Genomic DNA, 6,000 nt, shown 5'->3' with positions numbered 1-6,000 from the left:
TCTTTATGCTATGATATAAAAGTGTCTGCCATGGGAAGAGAAAGCTAGAAACTCAGCCAGAGACACTCAGCCACGGGGAGGAAAAAAAATCTCAGTTGGAAATACCAGTTGACTGCCAGTCAATTTCTTTTTTTCTTTCTTTTTTTTTTTTTGGTTTTTTCGAGACAGGGTTTCTCTGTGTAGCTTTGCGCCTTTTCTGGATCTCGCTCTGTAGCCCAGGCTGGCCTCGAACTCACAGAGATCCGCCTGCCTCTGCCTCCCGAGTGCTGGGATTAAAGGCGTGTGACACCACTGCCCGGCGTTGCCAGTCAATTTCTATAAATGTGTTTGGTGCCCAATTTGATGATATCTGTCTGCCTGCCTGCCTAAAGCCTCAGTTCCCAAGGCTGACCACTCCTTTTAGATGTCAACTAAAGTTTGCAATCTGTGCTTCTGACAAGCCTGCTGTAAATAAGGGTTCCTATGGCACCTTCTTGAGCTCAAGAATTTGCTAGTGTGGCTGACAGAACTTGGGAAATGTTACTTACTTTAACTGGTTCGTTAGAAAGACTGTTACAGGGGATAAGAATGGATACTCCTCTTCCTCCTCTTCCTCATCTCACTCTCCCCCCCCCTTCTTCTTCTTGATTTTTCAAGACAGGGTTTCTCTGTGTAACAGCCCCAGCTGTCCTGGAACTTGCTTTGTTGACCAAGCTAACATCAGACTCACAGAGATCCACCTGCTTCTGCCCCCCAAGTGCTGGGTTAAAAGTGAATGCTGCTCTGCCTGGCCAGAGACATTTTCTGAATTGAGGTTCCCTCCTCTCAGATAACTATAGTTTGTGTCAAGTTGACATAAAACAAGCACTCGGGAAGCAGAGGCAGGCGGATCTCTGCGTTTGAGGCCAGCCTGGTCTACAGAGTGAGATCTACCTGTCTCAAGAAAAACCAAAAAAAAAAAAAAGAAGAAGAAGAAAAGAAAAAAGAAAAACCAAGCACACTAGGGCACTGGCATCATCATGCAGATACCCATCTTCCTCATCTCTATTATCTATCACTCTATTATCTATCATCTGTCTACTATCAATCTACCATCTATCTACTATGTATCAACTTATTATCTATCAATCATCTATATGTCTGTCATTTATCTACCATCTCTCTACTACTATCTATGAATCTATTATCTACATACACACACACACACACACACACACACACACACACACACACACACACAGAGTACTCCTAGCATGCAATGAACAACACACACACACACACACACACACACACACACACACACACACACACAGAGCATAAAATGCTCACAGTAGCTGGGCATACAGCTCAGTAGCAGAGCATTGTGTGAGGCTCCAGGTTCAATCCCCAACACAAACAAAACATTCTGGGCATGGTGGTATACACCCAGTACACAAGAGGCAGAGACAGGTGGATCTCTGTGAGTTCGAGGCCAGCCTGATCTGCATAGTGAGTTCCAGGCTAGTCAAGGCTACATAGTGAGACCCTGTCTAAACAAACAAAACAACCCCCAAGCAGTAAACAAGATAAAAAACAATAAAACAGCCGGGCAGTGGTAGTGCACGCCTTCAGTGCTTGGGAGGCAGAGCCAAGAGGATCTCTGTGAGTTCGAGGCCAGCCTGTGAGTTCCAGGAAAGGCACAAAGCTACACAGAGAAACCCTGTCTCGAAAAACCAAAACCAAACCAAACCAAAACAAACAATAAAACCTCAAAAAAAAAAACCCTAAACATGATAAAAGCATAGAAAGACAAATATATAATATACAAATATATAAACCTGTATCAGTTTGTTTTGATTATCAAGTGTGCACTGCATTTTGATTCCACCAGGACACTGCAAGTGTGTCTAGAGGACACTGGTAACACACCTTAGTGTGGAATTTGTTTCTATATTGGGCCCAAACAGTGTACCAGGTTCATCACTAAGTCTTACGATAGGAGTTTTTCTAGCACGAAGGTTTCTCTCAGCAGCTTTGCTTGTTTATTTAGTTATTTGGCTTTTTTGAGGCAGAGTCTCATGTAGTTCAGGCTGTCCTTGAATTCACTGTGTAGCTGAAGTTGGCCTTGAACTCCTGATCTTTCTGCTCTCACCTCCCAAGTGCTGGGATTACAGAGATGAGCCATCACACCAGGCATTATTGTTTAGCTATTACAGTCCTTGAAAGATGCAATCATTGTAAGATTGAAAGGCACCTCAAGCATGCTTTTATGTGCTGGCACTTTCCCAGATGCTGAGGACACGGAGTCTGCTGGGTTCCCTGTCCCCAGGAAGTATAACCTCTAACACCATCTCACAGAATCCATTTCTGAAAGGCTTACAGCTCAGCAATGCTTTCTTTTTGTAACTGAAACTCTGGCCACTGGCCACTTAACTGTGGGGTGCTCAACACCTCCCAAGGCCTTTCTGACTTCTGACTTTCCTGATAGGGAGTGCATCTCAGCCCCTGCCATCAGCTCTCCTCTGGCGTCCAGTGCCACTCCCCATCCAGATGGGGCCAAACGGCTTAGATCCATCTGTCCATGCTCTTAGGATCAGTGCCCAGATCTCATATCATTCTGACTACTTAGCATGTAACGATGCCTTCCTGAAAGCGTGGCCTGATGAGAGCAGGGTGTGGAGACACTTAGGTACTGCTCCCTGGAGAATGACTGGAGCTCATCAATGCTAGCAAGAAAATAATCTTTTCCTCCAATTTCTGGTGTTTACACCCATCTGTAAGCTGTTCGCTGTCTCCCTGTCCACATCTGGTAGCATACTATAGTACTCTAGCTCACCCATCTCTCTCTCTCTCTCTCTCTCTCTCTCTCTCTCTCTCTCTCTCTCTCTCTCTCTCTCTCTCTCACACACACACACACACACACACACACACACACACACACACACACACACACTGTCTCATGGAGCCTAGACTGATCCCAGACTTGCTATGTAACCAAAGATGACCTTAAACTTCCGATTCTTCTGCTTGCATTTCCCCAGCGCTGGGATTACAGGTGTGCGCCACCATATCTGGTTTCATACAGTTCCGGGGATCGAATTCAGAGCTTTGCGCATGCTAGGCAAGCAAGCACTCTATCCACCCTACACCCCAGCCCTGCTCTCTGCTTCTTAGTATCCAGAAACTTTTTCTTTATTTAGCAGAAAGAATCAAGATGGGGTCTTGTCCAGGAAACAGTCAAACCCATGTCTGGAGTCTTCCAACAACCCCAGGCCAGGTAATATAGATTGCACAAGGGTTCCCAGGGGCCTCCTGTGTTCACTCTGCCCATGTATTATAAAATGAAAGCAGATGAGGGTTAAATACATTCTTTTTCTTCTGTGGTCTGCCACTACAATCCCAATCTCTCTTCCCTTTCCTCCTTTCTTCAGGGAAGTTAAAAGGGCTGTGTTGGCCATAGCCTGCCCCCCTCCCCGATTCACTCAAGTCTGGGCCACAGGCAATATTTCTTGTGCCTGTAGAAAGCCCTGCTCAGCTGTGGAAACTGCTTATTGTGCCGGTCTTGGGGACACCATTCACATATGCCATGGAGTGAGTTTCACGGGAGGAGCCCTCCCCACACGGTTCATTAGAATTCGTCAGAGGCTCCCCTGGGTGGTAGGCACTGGGCTCCTTCTCCCACACTTGAGAATCAAGTACACAGACATTTCTATTATAAGAGAAGAGGTAAGGGTTGTGACAAGTGGCAATAGTGGCCTCAGAGTTGGGGAGAAGCTAAGGGGGTGGGGGGAAAGCATCAAATTATGAAGCCCTTGCATAGAGAGGGGGGACTGCTTTCCTGATGAGGGGGGAGCCGTGCTGGAAAGCGCTTGCCTGGCATGTACTAGGCTCTGGATTCAATCCAGGCACCACAACGTGAAACAAAACAAGGCTTCTACCCAGGCAGGTTCCCTCTCTTCCGGAAAGCCAAAAGAGTATTGTTGTCTTTTGGGCTATTGGGTGGTAGGAGAACTCTGCATGTGACTGAAGACTGTAAAAAAGAACCGTTATTCTTTTCTTTTTATTCAACTTTGTTTTTGAGACAGCATCTCGGGTATCACAGGTATCAGTAAGAGCCTGCGCTCTGGTTCCTCTGACTTCTACCTCCCAGGGCCGGGGTGATGGCCGCACACCAACACATCTTGGCAACCTCTGTTCTTTTTGTCCATCTCCTCTTCTGCTTTCGTGCCAGCTGCCTCCGGAGCAGGTGCTTTCTAGGCTGGAGTCTTCTGACCTTTGCAGGAAGCTGTGCTTTCTGGGCCACAGCTATCGTGCCAGCAGTGATTGCCCTTTTTTTTTTTTTTTTTTTTTTTTTTTGGCCATGATTTTAGCTTCAGCAGTCACAAAGCCAGCTGCAGCCTCAGGAACAGATGCATTGTGGAGAAGCCTTTAGGACAGCTGCTTTTTAGTTTTATCTGTCTGTCTGTCTATTTGTCTACCTATCTATCTACTATCTATCTATCTGTCTATCTATCTATCTATCTATCTATCTATCTATCTATCTATCTATCTATCTATCTATCGAAATAGGCCTTGTTTTAGCTCTGGATGGCCTTGAATTTTCGGTGTATCACTGAGTGATCTTCCTGCTTCATCTTCCAAGTGCTGGCATTACAGGCATGTGTTGGGTTTTATATGGTGCTGGGGATCGATCCCTGGACCATGCCCATTAGGCAAAGAGTCTACTAACTGAGCTACATCCTTACCCCTGTCCCTAAACCTCCTTTTTGTTTACTCTGTCCCTGTTCCCTTCACTTTCATGACTTTGAAATGGTCAAACTCTGTCATCGTGGTTGTGGTCATTACTTTTCTGTTGCTGTGACAAGCCCACAGCAGAGCGCAACTCACGAGTTTATTTTGGCTTAGGGTTCCAGAGGGAGAGGCCATATTGGTGGGGTTGGCATGGCAGCAAGCGGCCAAGGCAGGATCACTTCTTCGGTCACGAATCAGAGAGCAGACAGGGAGATCTGGAAGTCCTGTGAGGACACAAGCTCTCAAAGTCCAACCCCATGATACACTTCCTCATCAAGGGGCGCCACCTCCCAAGCTCTGCCACCAACTGCAGACCAAGTGTTCAAACACCAGTACCTATGGGGGGACATTTCTCACTCAAACCACCATAGTGGCTCTCCTTTCTCTGGCCTGGCCTTAATCTCACTGGCTCCTCCCCATCTCTCCCATGCTTCAACAAATAGTCGAGTAAGAAATGACTCAAAGGTCTATTTTATGTTTTTCATTAGCGTTTATCAATTTTGCAAATAGTGGATTTCATGATGGCATTTTATACATGTATGTAAGTTCTTTGGTAGTATTTACTCTCTAACCACACTGAAAAAAATATTGTGGGGCTGCCGCCAATCCTGACTACCTGAGTTTTGCAAGTTGTCCTCTGATGTATATATACATGCACATTAAATAAATAAATAAATAGATGTAATAAAAATCTTGCCTATTTTTATCATTACTATTTTTAGCTTATAAAGGATTAGACTTTATTATGAGTTTCAACATAAAATTTCTTTCTGTTGTTTCTCCCCCTTTTTCCACTCCCCTCCTTCCTTCCTCATGCCCTGCCACCCCAGAAACCTCCTTTCCTCTCACATGTTTCACGCCCTTCCCTTTCTCAGCACCGCTTGTTCCCTTCTCATGGTCTCATAACCCCTTATTTGCATAAATGCAAATATTAAAAGTTAGGCTCTGCATATGAGAAAGAACACATGGTGTTTTTATGATGCTGGGGCACCTCCCTTAATGGAATACTTCCCTATATAGCAAATAATTGTTTCAAAATAAAATTTCCTTATGATTTATTTAAAAAATGTATATATATTACTTCCCAGTTCCATCATGTTCTTACAAATTTCATCATCATTTTTTTCTTAACAGCAAGTAAAATTCCATTGTGGATATATCCTGCATTTTCTTTTTTTATTAAAGATTTTCATTATTTTAAATTATGTCTGTGGGAATGAGTGCAGGTGCCTGCTATGGCCAGAGACTTTG

Source organism: Peromyscus maniculatus, chromosome 9 (genome assembly GCF_049852395.1).
Source record: "Peromyscus maniculatus bairdii isolate BWxNUB_F1_BW_parent chromosome 9, HU_Pman_BW_mat_3.1, whole genome shotgun sequence".
NCBI classification, from domain to species: Eukaryota; Metazoa; Chordata; class Mammalia; order Rodentia; family Cricetidae; genus Peromyscus; species Peromyscus maniculatus.
This window is presented reverse-complemented; position numbering follows the sequence as displayed.